Source organism: Sinocyclocheilus rhinocerous, unplaced genomic scaffold (genome assembly GCF_001515625.1).
Source record: "Sinocyclocheilus rhinocerous isolate Xijiao unplaced genomic scaffold, SAMN03320098_v1.1 scaffold2321, whole genome shotgun sequence".
NCBI lineage: Eukaryota > Metazoa > Chordata > Actinopteri > Cypriniformes > Cyprinidae > Sinocyclocheilus > Sinocyclocheilus rhinocerous.
The window spans coordinates 11,299-30,380 of NW_015661043.1; the positions used below are offsets into that span (position 1 = coordinate 11,299).

Here is a 19,082-nt window from a genome sequence, read left to right on the forward strand (position 1 = left end):
GTCATCAGCTGGTTCATCTTTTAAATAAAATCAGATTCTTATTTAATCACCCCTAAAATCACATTAAGAAAATAAACTGTTGTAGGTCAGTGGGTAGTTATCATTAAATACTTTTGGAAAGTGATGTGACATGCTATACTCAAACTAAACTTATTTATTTATTTATTTATTTGCTTATTTATTATGTTTGTTTTTTTAATTTATTAACTTTTCTACATATTTATTTGTTTAATTTTAATTTTCAATTATATGTTTTAATTGATTTACTTTTTAATTGTATTTATTTATTTTGCTTTAGTTTAATTTATTATTTTTTTAAATTACGATTTTACACACACACACACACACACACACACAAACACATATAATACAACATCTAAAACACATTTCCCTTATACATTGATTTAAAGGGGTCATATGATGTTGCTAAAAAACATTATTTTGTGTATTTGGTGTAATGAAATGTGTTTATGCGGTTTAAGGTTAAAAAACACATTATTTTCCTCCTCTTTTGAAAGGCCAAATAAAGTAGTTTCGCTTTCACAACGAAACACACAGCGTCACACACGGAGGCCTAGAGTGAGCGGCGGCCGGCGGATTCGATGAAGGATCGTCCGGCAGGCTTGCTGCAACCACATGTGACGATCCCGGGCTGGACTCGGCTTCGTCCACGGTGAAAGCCGATCCGGGCGATCCACAGCGCGAAGTTGATGTATTTCCTCAGCGACCAGCACGGATCAGCTCCAGGCATGACGAAGCGGATATCGTCCTCTTTTGGAAGGCCAAACAAAGTAGTTTCGCTTTCACAACGAAACACACAGCGCCTTCATGACATGGCGGCAGCAACAATACTACAGCGAGAATAAAAGTTACGCCTTCTTTCTTTGCGTGAACATTTGGGAGGCGTTATGCAAATCTTCCCACATCGTGACGTAGACATGTGGGGGCGTGTTAGAACGAGCCGTTTTAGGTAGGCGTGGTTGACTCTTAACTTTTATAAAGAATATCTCTTTGGATTTGAGACTTTAGTCTTTGCAACTTTACAGATCTTCATTATGCACCAAGAGCTTGTAACACTTCAAAGAGAAAGGAAAAATAAAAATCGCATCATATGACCCCTTTAATTGATTAAAAATGGGTTTCATGGACATCTTAGACTTCAAGTCAACTATTCACATGTCAGTCAAATAGCCTTTTCCTGTCTAAATGGGTTGTTTTTGGCCAGAAGAACATGTAATGTTGACCACACTTAATGCGGCTCATCAAAAGTCTGGCCACAGACTAAAAGCATCTTACGGTTTGCGAACAGCACAAAGCATGCTTTCTGTGGGCCTCAAGGCCATCAGCAAAACGAGAAAAGGCTTGATTAGGCAGTGAGTATGTAGTTGAGCTCCACTCTACTGTGTGCTTGATTCAGCACCATGGTCAGCTCCCCGAACAAGAGTGCACTACATTCCCTCAAACCGCGTCTGTCCTGCACCAGAGAGGCAGTTTGTCAACACTTCATTAAAGTCTCATCAAAGAGCTGACTAGTCATGATGAATAAATTATTTGAATAAATTATTAATTGTTATGTTTTTTCTCAGTGCCTTGTGGTGTAGAGATGCTTCAACAGAACCTGCACACCGCTTGTGTTTCTAATCATTTTGCTACAGATGCAGTCTTTATTCTCTTCTGACATCTGACGTCATTGGGTTTTTAAAGAACATTTGATAAAGTAACTCTTACTGTATTCTGTTGAGTCATATTATAATAACATTTGTCTCCATTAGTCCATTTGAGGCACAACATGACAAGATTGCAGTGAGACAGCCAATCACAGCCAATCAGAGATCTAGCTGTTTGCATGTAAAATATCTGGTTCTCTAAATGTCATCTTAACCTTTAAAATGTCAATTGTTCTCAAATTATCATCAATTTATTAGACAGTTATTGTCTTTTTAAATGTTTACATCACAAATCAGTTTAATTCATCAATAACTAATAGCCTGATAACTTAATAAACTGTTAAACAATTAGCCTGGTAACATACTTTTACCGAGTTAGCCTGATAGTTTAGCTTACCGTTAACTGCTTAGCCCACTGGGAAGCACATAGCCTGATAGCTTAGCATATTGTTTACTGATTGGCCTGATACTCTGCACTATTTTCCAACATTACATAAGTTATTAGACACAATAACAGCTCTCTTTGTGTATTTGTATTGAGATGAACTGTTTGTGGTCATATCTCTGTGTGTCTGTGGAGACGTGCTGAAATTGCGTTTGGTCTCGTACTGTATCGCGTACCTTGTCAGTCTCGTGCGCTTTGCTTGGCCATTTGTTGTGATAAACAGGAAAGTGTGTCCAGCTGAATTCAATTTGAGTTTTGTTAAACGAATAAAACAAGCATAGTTTACCGCGGAAGCGGTCGTGTGAAGACCGAAGAGTGTAAAGAACATTGACTCTACCGTTTGACTCCACCGAGCAGATTTTTTTTAGGATCACTGATAAACTAATGTAGTTTGATTTGTATTAGTTGTCTATTTTAGTTTTAGTTACAGTTGTAGTAATGTTGTCATTTTATTAGTTTTTTATTATGTCTATATAGGCTTTTTATTAAGTTTTAGTTTTATTTAATTTGAGTTATTTCAGTACTTCAACATACAAAATGGAAATGAAATAATATATATATATATATTGAATGTATTTATATATATGTACATGTATATGTATATGTATATGTGTGTGGCTGTACATACACATGTAAGTTAGTTGTTTTTTGGTGTTTGGCTTAGTGTTATGTTAGAATCATTATTATACTCATACCTTTTGTTCTTTTAATATTTTGAATTGTTTTTAGCTTCATTTGTTTGTTTTCATTTAAATGTTTAGTTTTGAAATGTTGTTGTATTCATTTGTAATTTTTTATTTAATTTCTTTTATTTTCTTAAATGTGTATATATATATATAGTATTTATAGAGTTTTAGCTTTTAGTTTTAATTACTTTTTCTTATTTGTAAGTCGCTTTGGATAAAAGCGTCTGCTAAATGACTAAAAGTAAAGTAAAGTAAAGTGTCTGTGCTAAAGGTTAATGTGAACTTTGGTCGGTTAAGCCTCCACTGTAACTCAATCAACAGTTATGGGATCAGTACACACCGTTGCGGTATTGAGTTACAGTGACAGCGCTCAAGTCTAATGTCTTTTGTCCACACTTCTGGAACCTTCTCGAGTATACAGATGCGTCTGTCTATAGAGAACGGCAGTCTAGTCTGAGTGTTTGAGGGACGGGCGCTGTTCGTTGGTTGGGGTAGAACACGATGAGAGACGTTAGCTTCCAGTACTGCTCAGTATGTGCATGGGAAAAGGTAAGCAGAGAGACAAGAGAGCGTGATTGTAGTTATTGCTGTCATAGTGGTCGAGACTGCATGAGCATCTAATAGACAAGTGTACGTTTCTTTGCTTAAATTGTATTTCATTGGAGACCATTTATGCCTTCAGGGCACTTATCCTGTTTATTAATACATGAGTCAATTTATGTATGTATGTATGTAGACTATAACCTATGCGTGAATATTGTATATGCACAGTGGGGTCAGCAGGTTTGAGACCACGAGTGAAAATGCTTATATTTTGTATTTATTTCACATTTAATATAAAGATTTTTCATTACTTACCATATTTTCAATGTGGTCTCAGATTTTTGGACCATAAAAATACTTTTTAATTTTTGGAAGAAAAAATACGTTTATTCAAAATAAATACATTGAATTGATCAAAAGTGACAGCAAATAAATAAATGGATGAATGAATGGATGAATGAATGAATATAATGCTAATTTCAAATAATTGCTGTTCTCAGTCCTCAAAAATAGGTTTCCTCAAAACTTAAACAGCACATCATCATAAATCATCATATTTGAATGATTTCTGAAGGATCACGTGACACTGAAGAGTGAAGAAATGAGTGCTAAAATTCAGATTTGCATCACAGGAATAAATTAAATTTCAAAATATACTAAAATAGAAAATAGTATTTTAAATTGTAACAATATTTCACAGTATTACTGTTTTTACTGTATTTTTTTTGATCAAATAAATGTAGCATAGAGACTTCTTTCAAAAACATTAAAGGGGTCATATGATGCGATTTCAATTTTTCCTTTGTCTTTGGAGTGTTACAAGCTCTTGGTGCATGAAGAAGATCTGTAAAGTTGCAAAGACTAAAGTCTCAAATCCAAAGAGATATTCTTTATAAACTTACCCACCCCAAACTTTTGAATGATAGAGTCTATGTATACATTGTAAATTATTTACATGTAATTTAAAATTACAATATTATTATATTTTGGTTAAGGTTAGTCAGGAATTATAATTATCTTTATACAACAGTTATGGTCGACAAATTTCTTTGGCTGAGCAGCATTTCAAGAGTTTTACTTCAACAAATAGGAAATGTTTGTAGAACAGAATGTCCTCAGTTAGGTGGCTAAATACATTTGTGTGTGTGTCTTCATCAAGCAAGGTTTAATAAGTAGTGGATGAACTTGAAGTCATGCTGGGTAATACAGCAAGCACCTCAGTGGTGTAATAAGATCAGCTCAAGGCTATGGAAAGTTTGATCGCTGATCAACTCTGATGTTCGCACCTTTGGCAGGGTCCATTTCTCTTTCTCATCCTCTCCTTTCCCCCATCGCTTATCTCTTTTCCTCTGATAATCGCTCTTCTCATTTCACTGTGAGGCTAAAATTCAACTGAAATCTCTGGACATCAGAGGATGGGAGAGCTCACACCATTAGCTTGTGCCCTGTGGTTTATTGGTTGGAAATCAGTAATACTGTACTGATTTACATGTTTTCATGTTAGTTTGTTTGCCACGTGGAGAGACAGTATGCAAATAAATCTAAAATAAATCTAGACAGAAAGGAAACATTTAATACTTTTTTTCCCTGCAACATTCTGAACTGCATTTTTGGAATTTTGCTGCTGTGTTACCAAGGTAACATTCCAGTTCAGAATAAATTGGCAGTGATGTGCAGCTTTGTGTAGGGTGTACTTGACAGGCGCGCACACACACACACACACACACACACACACAAACATGAGGCCAGACTGGCCTGCATCCTTCAGAGTACTCACTTCAAGTGCTCTGCCCTTTAGAGTGAGTAGGCTGTTGTGATGCTCACATCTAAATGGTTCTCAATGTTTGTTTATGGTAGAAAGTGCATTAAAGGATCAGCCAGAAATAAATAAACACACACACACAAACACACTCAAATATGTGTGTGTGTGTGTGTGTGTGTGTGTGTGTGTGTGTGTATATGCATCGTTTTATTGATATCTTTCCGCTTTTGAAACACTGATTGAGTAATTACATGAGGCATGAGATGTTCATTCATATTTATTTCATGTTACAACTAGTAAAGAGGAAGAGATGATCGCGCTCCACGCTGCCGTTTGAACTGAAGCATTTATACAGCGATTTGTCAAACACATCAAAGAGTGTCAAAACGGCATTTGTTGCTTGAATTTCCTGAAAAAAAAATGCACATAATTTGAAAGATGAGACTTTGTTTCTTATCAAAAGTAACAGTATAGAAAACTGGAAGTTTCCAATGAGGTTTCACTCGTGCAGTGGTTAAAACAATGCTGTATTTCTTCAGCACACATGCGTACTAAACTGAAAGAACTGTCCGTATGTAAAAAAAAAATATATATATATATATATATATATTTTGAAGTAAAAAGATCAAATTAGACCCTTGAGGTAAGATGGCCCCTCCAGAATTGGCTGAATTAATTATACTTTACCATTGTTGCCAGATTTAATAAATTTTTTATTAAAATTAAATTTTTACCAACAGCTTTGAGGTTTTGAACCTACATACAAATAAAAAGGTCACCAAATGAAAGTGACTGGTGACTCTAATTCATTTGCTGATTCATTCACTTAATTGGTTATTGTGTGACATTTTTCATGTTCTTTCTTGTAGTGACAGATATTTAGTTAAATAGTGGAGTTTATCACTGTTTTTGTTTAAAAAATAAACACTTTTATCTTTGAACATCATTAAAAAGAACCAGTTTATGAAGACAATTGCACAATTTGATTGGGGATCAATGATGGAAGCTAAACTCGTGATGTAATGGAAGTAGTGACAGATCTACATCCGAGTGATATGGATTATCAAAAAAGAAAAAATGTAGCACAAGGACATGGTTCTTGTTATGGGGCGAACGAGACGTGAGACGTGCGGATCCAGTTGCAAAGCTTTATTAGAAGACATGGTCAGAAACAGGCAAGGTCGAACACCAGCAAACAGATATGGCACAGGCAAGATACAAGAGTAATCCGTTAAACAGGCGTGGGTCGATCGATGGCGAACTTAATCCAGAGGGCTTGACAAGAGGGGTAATCCGAGGAACACGAGCAATTGTCCAGGCAAGGTGCAAACATAATCCAAAAGACAAGACGAAAGGGTAATCCAAAAATACTCAGGCAAGAATCCGAACACGGGAAAGCAGGCAAGGCAAGACTATGACAATGACTAGACTATGAAAACTAGAGCAGGCTCCGTAAAGTAGCTATCAGCTAGGGTAGCGATATGCGCTTACAATACTCGGCAGTGAATGGCTGTTTGAGACTGATTCTTACTCTTTGGCTGCAGGTGTCTCTCAAATGGACTATTGACACTCTATCTACAATCTCAATTAGGAGTGTCAATGGTCCATTTGAGAGATAATGCACTTATAAGTCTGCTATCCGCCGTAAAGTAAGAAGAAGAAGAAGACGCGCCACGCTCTGGCTGTCAAGGACGCGCTCAGGACGCACTCAGGACAGTTCAGACATTGCAGTGCATCAGAGGTAAAAAACGATGTAAATACTGTTCAGTTTCTTGCACAGACCGATCGTTTCGCGTCTTTACACATCAATGTATCGTCACGAGCCGCAGGGTTTAATTTGGTTTTGTTTGTGTATGTTTTTTTTTACTCTCAAAGCCGTGATTCCCATTCACCTCCATTACATGAATGACAGACTGCAACGGTTTGAGTTAAAAATAGTTTGTGTTCTACTGAAGAAACAAAGTCACCTACATCTTGGATGCCCTGGGGGTAAGCAGATAAAAATCTAATTTTCAAAATCTTTGTTTGTGTTCTACTGAAGAAACAAAGTCACCTACATCTTGGATGCCCTGGGGGTAAGCAGATAAACATCAAATTTTCATTTTTGGGTAAACTATCCCTTTAAACACATCCATGGATGTATTGTTTACAATAAAAGCGTAGATTTCCGTTTTTTCATTGCTGAAAATGTGGGCAAGAGTGCTGTCATATGATGTCCATTGAGCCATGTGGGTGTTAGTACATTATTGCAGATGTAAAATCTTCATATCAGAAATGAGTATAGTCATAAATCGATTTTGATCAAGAACATTTTTTGAGTTAATGTTGCTGGTATGGGTTTGTTTCACACCCCTCAAGCATTGTAAATCCAGAAATCACCTGCCAGGAAAATGACACATATAATAAATATACAAAATGATGCCTTAATTAAAATCTGAAATTGCATACATGTCCGTGTGAGGGTTTGGTTTTATCCATCATTATCTCATTATAAACAAAACAAAAGTCAACCAGTCTGTCATATTTTAGTGTTCTCCTGCTGCATTGGCTGTGTGAGCTGGAGATTTTGGCAACTTAAGGAATATAGATGATCTTCTGCACCAGTGATGACTCATTCACATGCACACACACACACACACACACCCTGCAGATATAAAGGAGGAGAGACTGGGTAGATGAGCGACAGAGAGGAAGAAATTACAGTGATGGCGTGAGAAATACAGTGCATGCTTGGTCACCCAGACACACACAAACACTTGTTAATGCATGCATACACACGCACAGCTACATTATGATAACTGGAGTCAGATTAGCCTTAGGTTATCTCACATGAGAAAATTCTGGCTGACATTTTATATGTGTGTTTATTCATGTGACCTCCTATATTTATCTATATGTGTAAGCATGTGTAATTGGGTTTGGCATTCAATCGTGTGATCCAGCTTCATGCATTCCATTTTAGAATTTTATGCATGTGCATGAGTGTGTACATGCGTAGGGGCTCTATGTGCATGCATGCTTGGCACGAAAACATGCCAAGGCCAGTTCGTAATGCACATTTTGCGCGTTTTTTAATATTTCAACTTGAAGAACTCTTTCACATTCAATCACTTCTCGTTCATAACTGAGCCACAACCGAACACTGTAAACCAGGCATCTGCTCTCCAGGGCCTGGCGGACTGACTGAATGTGAGCATGGAGAGAATGATTGATGTGTGATTTCAAACAAGATCAAGCATTAGAGAAGGACTAATGTTGGTTTGGACACAGTAGGGTGCCTGGAGTCTGCAGCGTTTAGTGCCGCTCTATAAGTTGTAAACTGTAATTGCTTTTGATAATGATTTACTATTAATTAGTATGGTCAAATGTTATATTGGAAGTTAAGCAGGTAGATTTAGACTCCACACTGTTATCTCAAAATCTTTTTTTTGAAATTAGGTCATAAGATTTAAATATCTAGTTCAGTTCTTTTCCTTAACAATTCAATTAATGATTCTTTTAGTTCTTTTCAAGAAGAAAAGATAAATAAAATGCAATTTCTCTGCCAAATGCTGACATATTTTTGATAATGGAAATTTAAATTAACAGTTGTTGCAAAAGCTCTGTGTGTTCGAGGCACTTGAAAATGGTTAATAAGAGTAATTCGTTGAAGAATCACTTGGACTCTACTTATCTGACTGTGTGGGTTTGATTTTCTGAAAATAGCCTACTCATAAGGGTGATTTGTTTTTGAATCGATTGCACTGGTTGTGGATTTTATTCACTAAAAATAACCTGCACATATGAATAATTTATCCAGGAATCAGACTACTCTGGTTGGGCTGTATGTTTTTGATTCATTAAAGAGAATTGGCTCATACAAATTTGTTAGAGTATCATATTTATGTACGTGCAAGAACCATAGAATCAAACCAAGGATGCATTTAGTTGATCAAAAATACAGTAAAACGGTAATAATATTATTATAATTAATTTTTTCTGTTTTAATTCTGTTTTCTGTTCTAATTTTTTTTTTTAATCTAATTTATTCCTGTGATAGCAAAGCTGAAATTTCAACAGCCATTTATGTAGTCTTTACCCTATGCCAGAAAAACATATGCCAGAATTTATTTAAAATACATCTGTTTCTTACTAGGTATATTTCAAATCTATTAACATATTTGTTGACACATCACTTAAGACTTACTGATATAAAAGTATAAATACACTTTATTTGTAGTATTTCTTTATTGCACAATGCACATTTCTTAATATTATGCCTAAAATATGTTTTAATATCACTATTAATAAGGATTGTATGATCTCTGTATAGTATCAGTATTTAAATGCAAGATAATTAAAGTTTATCTGAAGTATACTTGCAATAATTCCACTTTAGCACAATCAAATATTCTTCCGTATATCTTTAGTTGGACCACGGCACTACTTACGCTCAATTTAAATGCATTAAGCACAAAATAAGTGGTTACAATTTAGCAGACTTTAAGTATACCAGTTTAGTATACTAAAAGTACAATTGCAGGGTATTTTTAAGCACATAAATATGTAAACGTATGTGTAGTATGCTTAGCACACAATGTGTTGCACAATGTAAATGTATTTTAAATACATTTTAGTATTTTTTTCACAAGGGTAGTGTCATATGATCCATAAGAATATGCTGATTTGATGCTCAAGAAATATTTCTTATTATTAAAGGGATAGTTCACCCAAAAAATAAAATTCTGTCATTAATTACTCACCCTCATGTCCTTCTAAACCCGTAAGACCTCCGTTCATCTTCGGAACAAAAATTAAGATATTTTTGATGATTTGATTGATTGAGCTGCGTCATGCATGTTTACGCTTTGATTTGAACGAAAACAACGTATCCGCGTGACGCAGTTGACACAGAACAGCATACGCTGTTTACGTTCAGTGGATATTCTCCAAAATGGCACCAGGGTGACGTGGAGGAGACAAATTGTTGAATAAAGTCGTTATTTTTGTTTTCTTTGCGTACAAAAAGTATTCTCGTAGCTTCGTAAAATTACGTCGCTTTGTTGCGTCCAGTGTACTAGACAGACTTTAGCTGTTGAGGCGCAGACACGGTGTTATCGAGAAGACACAAAGCAACCTTGGCATCCGATCGCAGGACTTCCGCTCCTTGAGTTCTCTCCAGCGCTGGAAAGCTGATCCGATATTTACACGGGTCCTACTTCTTGCCTTATCGTAAGCCTTCTTTTGTTCCGCAGACGTTTTCCTCTTTTGTTTTTTATCTGCCATCTCTATCTTTCTGTCGCTCGGCTAATGTCCATCCTGTGCACTGAACGCTCTCTCCATCATGAGTTGACACGCCCCTTACTGCTGATTGGCTACAAGTTTGTTTTGCTACTCGGCCCGAATCAGTTTTCTAAAGCGCTTTTGAAAAATTGCTTACCCCACCTTTGATGACAGAATTTTCATTTTTGGGTGAACTAACCCTTTAACTATGTTGATTTAGGTTTGTCCTTGTTACTTTGTATTTTGCAAATGTGTTTCACATACTTTGTTTGAATTGTTAAAAAAATTGTTGATTACGATGTTGATGTTGACAATGTTGATAACGGTCGTGCTGCTTAATATTTTTCTGGAAACCGTGATACTTTTTCAGGATTCTTTGAAGAATAAAAATTCCTTGCTGTATAAAAGTAGTAATTTCTTTTAAAAAAAAGAATGCTAGTATGTTGGTTTAATACTGTTGTGCTACTTTAGGAAAGAAAATCACTAATTAGACCTTTTAAATATCTAAATTGCTTAATCCTAGAAAGAAATTATATTACATGGAAACCAAATAGGCAGTTATGCAGTTATGTGTCTCATGCTTCTTTTTTTTTCTTGAGAAAAAGGCCTTAGTAATTTTATGGATCTCCTCTAGTTTCAGAAGAAATCTCAACAATAATTTAAATGGCTCAAGTCTGCAATCAAGAATGAGATACTTTATACTATACACATGAATTTGATAGCTCTCTGCTCTTACTATGTCAACAAATGTTATTTGTGTCTGATTTTATATCTCCTAAGGAATTCTAGGAAACAGAAATAATTCAATAAGCCATAACTAAGAACTCCATTAAGTTATGAAAGCACATCCTCTGAACAATAAAATGTTCCTGTGGGCTCTCACCCTTCAGCCCCTCCCAGCTTACAGTAGCCTGCCTCATCTCTTCCTCTCTAAGATTCGTCTATTCTTAGCCCGGTGAGTCAAAACAAGCCTGTTCCATTGGCTGGATGTGATCGCTCAAATAACTCCCTTTACCCAGAAGGCTAGAACAGTCTCTCTGGCTGACCGATGTGCACTGTGGCCACCGCAGCAGAATATCATTGTGGGAACAGAGCTCAGTTTCTTTCCTTCTCTTTCATACAGTATATCATCATCATCATCATCATGTGATTAGCCAACAAAGCTGCCACATGATATTTTAGCGCCTCCTAAACGTATTAAGCCCAGCGTGAGCGCCCTCAGTGACAGCTCTATGATTAATGAACAGCAGTGCTGACAGTGAGCAAGAGCATAACCTACTTGCATTATATGAAGGGACTCCAGATCTATAGACTTCTCAAATTACTCAGAAAGACTCTGCTCATGGACTGATATCAGAGCTGATGTGATCAATGAAGTCTGTCTGTAGCCTTATGCATCTCTCTGAAGACGCCCACTCTATGACGCACAGCAGAAACATTGATATGAATGGAAACTGATGAGGAGTACTACAATAAAAAATCTTCAGAGCCTATTCAAAGCTTTCCTGTTTATGTGTGTTTTATGATTAAATGTTTGCCTACAAATACATTAATCTATTTATACATGTTCATTATAAATACTTATATAAGAATATTTATTAATAAAATTATATTTGTCTGCATATTATTGTTATTAAAGGCAGAGTAAGTGATTTCTGGTAGCCAATGTTGATATTTGAAATCACCAAAACAAACACGCCCCTACCCCAAAAGGGTCTTGCCCCTATTTTGATAGCTCCGCCCCACATATACAGTGGCAACCCAGGCAACGATTAGTTCTGTGAAACAAAGCAAAACCAATGTTACACCTTGTCTACGGACGTGAGCGGCGCGGCGCAACAAATCCCGACAGAAAACTGCTGCCGGGTTCTATTTATGACGTGCTGACACACATTTCAAATGGTTTTCAACGGTCGTTTGATCGCGTCCAGTGTAGTCAGACTTTAGCTGTTGTAGACACGGTGTTACTCACCTATTGAGAAGAAACAAAGCAACCTCGGCGTCCGATTGCAGGCCTCCGCTCCTTGAGTTCTCTCCAGCGCTGGAAAGCTGATCTGATATTTACACGGGTCCTACTTCTTGCCTTATCTTTCCGCAGACGTTTTCCTCTTTTGTTTTTTTATCTGCCATCTCTATCTTTCTGTCGCTCGGCTCGGCTAATGTCCGTCCCATGCACTGAAAGCTCTCTCCTCCACATCACGTGTAGACACGCCCCTTATTGCTGATTGGCTACAAGTTTGTTTTGCTATTCGGCCCGAATCAGTTTTCTAAAGTGTTTTTGAAAAATCACATACCCTGCCTTTAATATATTATTTATTTGTTTTATTTATGTTTATTTACATATTGTTTATATTTGACCATTTTTAGTTTTTATCAATGTCTTAAACATATTCAATTGTAGGACTTTTGTCTGAGAGTGGCTGTGTGCTTCATTTACAGTTAATTTTACCCTGCTGAAAAGACCAGCTTAGGCCAGCATGTCCAGTCTGTTTTATGCAGGTTTGGTGCATATGCAGGTTTTATGCTTTTCACCAGCACAATAATACTGGTAACAAATAATACAGTTGCAGTTATGGTGCCATTATTGTTGGAGTGCACAGCAAATAATTTAGAATAACATTTTATTAATTTATTTTATTCCTCAGCTATTGCTTGAATCCACATTTGGATGGTGCCTAAGCAAACCATAATGAAAATTTTTTTTAAACTGACCTAAGTAGGTTTGCTAATTTTAGCTGGTTTTGTCTGTTTTAGAAAACAGACCAGGCCTGCAGACTTTTGTTTTGTTTTGTTGTTTAGTTTTTTCTCTATTGTCCTAATTTTTTAAGACGCTTTGGATAAAAGCATCTGCTAAATGATTAAATGTTTTCTTTTGTTTTGTTTTGTTTTGTTTGCTTCTATTGTCCTCATTTGTAAGTCCCTTTGGATAAAAGCGTCTGCTAAATGATTAAATGTTTTGTTTTGTTGTTTTGTTTGTTTTGTTGGTTTGATTGCTTCTGTTATCCTCATTTGTAAGTCGCTTTGGATGAAAGTCTGCTGAATGATTAAAAGTTATGTTTTTTGTTTTGTTTTGTTTTGTTTTGCTTTGCTTTGCTTTGCTTGCTGTTTTTGATTACTGGTTTGATTGCTTCTATTGTCCTGATTTTTATGTCACTTAAAAATGGATTAAGTGGATTAAAGGGTCTGCTAAATTATGAAATGTTTTGTTTTGGATTGTTTTGCTTTGGTTTGCAGGGAAATGATACTCGGATTTTGACTTTTTTGTGAAACGTGTTAGTTTATTTTTTTATAGTTTTTAAATGTTATTTTCGACCGTGAGTGTGGATTTTGAAGTAGCTGTGAAATGTAAAGTGCATACAAGTTGAAATTTGACTGCTCTTAGATATATTTTTAATGTGTCAGACAGAAAGACAATAGAGAGATTGGTCATTACAATAATAATATGCCATTCCTTCTGTTGGCCTGTAGGATAAGCAGAGGCAGTTGTGCTGTGAAATACACTGTCAGTCACAACCACACTCAGATCCCTTTAATTGAATGAAATGCCTCTATAATGTATTCATAATGGCCTAGATCTGCTCGACATCATAATGGGATCAAATTACGTGATCAGATTCACAATCGGTGTAAAGGCTCTGGTGTGCCATTTGCTTTTTTGTGTGTGTCTTTGTGGTTGAGCGGGTATTTGCACTTGGTCACTTCATGCGTTTTATTGATCAGACATCTAACCATTTGTAAGATATTTTATGTAAATGGAATATGCATTCTTAATAGGATCACAATCTGATAGTTCAAAATGTCTGAAGTGAATAGGCCGTTGCTGTCAGCAGAATTTCAGAGTGTTTTCGTTACTTTGTTTGTGTGTGTGTCAGGGCTTGCGTGCCTAGCATTCTGTTTGAGCTTTAAAAGTGTTTGATCATTCTTAAAAGTGCTCAGAATAGGGTATTTCGTGCTTTTTTCTCACTCGTTCTCCACCCTCGACTCAGAGACGAATGGGCGCTTTCTCTACTTGACTGACTGCTGACTTACTAGTTCAGGCATCTGTAGAAAAGAGGCTGTGCAGTCAGTCAGTGTGTGTGTGGGCTCCTGTCTGTGGAAATCTGCTGACAAACAATCTCTCTCTCTCTCTATCTTCCTTGTGGTGGTGATTTTTCCATTCATTCATTCCCAGCTCAGAACTCAGAGACACTTTCTTTCAGACTTTTCAATCTGCTCGTGTGCTGCTTTCATCTAATAGCTCTTTTTTTCTGCCAGGCAGGATTGTATTGAAATCCCTCATACTACTACTCACACATTTCTGCAGTTTAATCAGCGTTTAAAGCAATCTTATGTAGTTTTGTGTATTCTTGTGACTTTGCAGCTCCCTACAGTTAAGTGGAATTCAGGGTATAATTAAAGTGTATGTTCATTTGTTGCTGCTGTAAAGCAATCTGCCCTATTCACTGAATTTCATACCAGCTCACCAAACTTACATACTACTAGAAGAGATGTTTGGGGAGAGTGTGGGAAAGAAACAGAAGCCTTGTTAGAAGTCAGCGTACCATTTACCAGCGTAACTGATATTTCAAGGTAAAAAATACATTTGCTGTAACATACAAACTGTGGATAATTTCAGCCTTATTTTCATGAACTCTATAGTTAACAAAATAAGTAAGGTTATGAGACACATTTAAAACTGCTTATTTATAAATGTTTAAATATTGAATTAATATGTCAGTTAATTTATTGAATTAACATGCCATTTGCAAATTGCTTTTAATTTTATTTTTAATTAATGCATGGATTATTCATTTATTTACTCCACTGTTATTTTAGTATCATTTATATACTATTACAGTATTTATTATTTGAACTAGCTTTTATTTGTATATATTCTGTTTTCATTTTAATTTTAATTAACATTTAGCTTTTACTTTTATTATGTGCCAGTCATTTTTAGAATTTTTTTTTTTTTTTTGCTTAACTTTATTTTTCTTTTCAGTTTTTAAAAGTATTACGTTTTTCGTTTAATATTTATTTTAGCTTTATTTCGATTACTGATTTTTTTTTACATTTTAGTTTTAATTAATAATATATATACTTATACTGTTGTAAAATTTTCCATCAAATTATATTGACAAAACATTCACCATTCCAAATCTACAGCTGTAGCAGTTATGTTAGATATATTCTATTATATGATTATCCTTATATTATTTCCTTTGTTAATTCCTTCAGAAAATGCAGATTTCATCTCAACTGGGCCAATCATGATGCAACAGTCCACCAATGCAAACTGTTGGATTAATGGTTCAGTTTAGCCAAGCTGGAAGTAAATGTTGTTATTTGAAGCATTTTTTTTCCCTTTTCTAGGACTGTATTTGTTTTTCCAATAAAGGACTCAATAAGGGCTGTCTTAGCAGAACACATCTTCCCTAGACAGGACAGAGTATCCCGTATGAAACTTGTGAGCTCATTGCAGTTCATCCTGACACAGAATGTACATATGTGATTGCTATGTAATGTTGAGGAGCAGCGAGCCGTCTGATGTAATTTCTCCGCTGTCATCATGACTGTCTGTCCAATCAGCATCACACTGATGCTCATAGCTGCTATTTCAGACTGAAGCTATATTTAGATGTTGGTGGGCATGTTCAGCTGCCAGGATGCAGAAAGCTTACACAAGACTGCCTTTCATCCTTCTGTGCTCTGTTTGCTGTCATGACATATTTTAATTCATAATTCACTAGACAAAATGTTATTATCTTTTAAAACAACATACTCTCTGTGTTTGTTTGGCTTCGTCATAGCTTAAAGACAGGGAGGAAGTGGAAATGTGATTGTCTGGGTGCTGTGTCTGGAATTGAGGACTCAAGTGATGAGCAGAGAAAGGTCAAGTTTGTCTGTCATCATTCTTTTCTTCCCCCAACCTACATCTTTTTTCTCCTTTGCGTCTTCTTTTTTTCATTCATTCTTTTCGAGGAGAAACAGTTTGAATGCTCGATTTCAAAGTCAGATCAAGCCGAGGTCTAGAGTGAGATGTCAGACCTGTGACGGGTCATCTGATGTGTTTACTTTGTTTGTTGTTTTCTTGTTTATGAATTCTCTGGAGCGGACAACGAATGCTCTGACATTCCTGCCTCTTTCTCAGATAAGGACCAGTGAGCATGTCAACAGTAACCAAGCTGAGAGCCTGTGTTTTTGCTTGTGTGTATGTGTGTGTTTTCAACTGATGCAAACAAGACTTTGTAGTCTGTTTCTCCAAAAAATTGTCTGAGACTGTTTATACCAAAAAGTTCTTTTTTTTTCTTTTTTTTTTTTTTTTAGGAAATTTTTTCTGTTTGATATTCATCATATTTTAGTACACTGTAACTAAAAATATGGAAATAAAAAAAATATATATATTGCAACGCTCCCTGAACTAACGGATCTGATATGAGCACTCAATTTTCTATTTTACAGTGAACTATTACAATATTAACATATTTTGTTTTTTTAATTGCATTTTAAATCAAAAACATTTAAAAAGAATCTTACATTTCCAAATTGTACAGTCCCAATTTTATGTATCTTTTTTATTGCATTTTAAAAGAAAATAATAAGAATAAAAAAAAAAAAATGTGTGTGTGTGTGTGTGTGTGTGTGTGTGTGTGTGTGCGCGTGTGCATTTTCAAACATTCAAAGTCTAGAAAAAGCACTTTAAATATTCTTCAAAATATCTTCTTTTGAGTTCCAGGGGAAGAAAAAAAAAGTCATACTAGATTATAGATAGTAAGGTCAGTAAGATGTTTTTTTTTTTTTTATCAAAGTCTTGCTCACCAAGGCTGCATTTGTATGATTAAAAATAAAAAAAAGTACAGCAAAAATAGTAATATTGTGAAATATTATTATTATTTAAAAATAATACATACATACATACATACATAACATTCTAATGTAATTTATTCCTGTTTTGTCAAAGCTGAAATTTCAGCAGATTGTTATCAAGGTTGAAAACAGTTCTTGCTGAATAAAAGTATTAATGGAAAATTCACTCAGTTTGGACCACAAAAATCTGAAAAAAAAATCCTGCTTATTTCTTAGTGGCACTGCAAATTTTATGGCAAGAGCTATGTTTTAAGAAATCATCTTTCTGTGTTCCCGATAGAATCCACAACCATCATACAGGTTTGGAACCAGAAAACGAAAAGTAACGAGTAAATAATGACATTTTCAACTAATAATAAATTAGATGCTTGATAGCTAGATGCTAATCCTTACATTAGTACAGCATGCAGCATCTGTCTTTTTTTCAAATTCACATGAAAAAATATGAATACAGAAAACTGAACAGTACTATAATAATAGCAAAATTGCCTTTTTTTAAAGCTTTTTTTAATTATGTATATTTATGCATCCTTTTTCTGGGATATGGTTCCGGCTACTCATTTTTATGTTCATTTTTGGTCACGCTTTATTTTAAGGTCCAATTCTTGCTATTAACAAACCATTAACTACAACTTTTGCCTCAATAAACTACTAATTTTCTGCTTATTAATATTTATTAAGGCCATTTTTAAGTTTAGGTATTGGGCAGGATTATGGATGTAGAATAGGGTCATGCAGAATATGTGCTTTATAAATTATAAGTACTAATAAAAAGCCAATATGTTATTAATAGGCATGTTAATAAGCAACTAGTTAATTGTGAGAATTGGTCCCTATACTAATGTGTTACCTCATTTTCATATACATTTCCAATAAATGCCTTTTCGAGGCTTGACGCCACTTCCACTGTGTCTGTGTTGGCTCACCCCGCCACAGAGACCCTGTCCAGCACTTTATTTCATGCTGCTCTCAGCTAGTTTGAAATGACATGCCACTTCAGGGCCTCGGGACAGTAAGAACAACCTGCTCAGAAGGTCTTGATTGCTGTGCAGTGACTGACAGCGCTTGATGAAAGCATGGCAGAAACCTGATTCCTCGAGTGGAATCACTGATCGAGACACTAGTTTCCTGGCCAATCAGATTGAACCTGAGCATGTCACAGTTCTGTTTTCATATGTGACAGTGACTTTCCAGCAAGACTTTTTATTGGCTGCGTCTTAATTTTCATACGATCTGTACTACAGGCAATATGCGATGAGGTTTAGTGTGTTCCAGATCTGAAAATATTATGTCAAAGGTGTTTCTGTGTGTACTGTTTCTGGTAGAAGCTATAATTTTTGTGCTTATACTGTTATTTGATAAAGAGGAAGAGCCTGTGGCAGTTTCCCTTACTTTTTTTTTGTATGTACTGATGTATGAATCGTCTCGGTTACGTATGGTAACCCTCGTTCCCTGAGGGAGGGAACGGAGATGTCACGTCGGATGACCGGCGAATTGGGATCTCGCTTAGAGAGACCAATCTACTTCGAGTGTAAACTAAACGAGCCAATGCACATTCACACAAACAGGGGGTAGTGCAGCCTGATGTGTGCAACCATCAGTGCAACGACAGGGGAAACCATCACCGCTGAAGCGCCGTACCGCCAACACGAAGAGCTCTCCAAGAGCGTGCTGAACTCGTTCAGTCTTCTTCTCTTAGTAGAGTAGACAGGAGCAGAACGATGTGATCGCTCGGCTCCGCAGCGAAAAGCTGAATATGCGCTGCATCTGCTGCCTACTTATACTCACGCTGTGATCAGCGGCAGCTGGATGCAATAATCGCATGCAAATGTGCATTGGCTCGTTTAGTTTACACTCAAAGTAGATTGGTC

General features: G+C 35.9%; 1 long non-coding RNA gene across 1 annotated transcript in view; it reads left to right on the plus strand.

Annotated features, from left to right (window-relative positions):
• Nucleotides 1-18,550, plus strand: part of LOC107726206 (uncharacterized) — a 25,549-nt gene extending 6,999 nt beyond the window's left edge. The window contains exons 2-4 of the long non-coding RNA XR_001638243.1: nucleotides 13,998-14,005; nucleotides 14,105-14,113; nucleotides 18,540-18,550. This is a non-coding gene — a long non-coding RNA (uncharacterized LOC107726206). The remainder of the gene's footprint in view (nucleotides 1-13,997; nucleotides 14,006-14,104; nucleotides 14,114-18,539) is intronic.
• The last annotated feature ends 532 nt before the right edge of the window (nucleotides 18,551-19,082 follow it).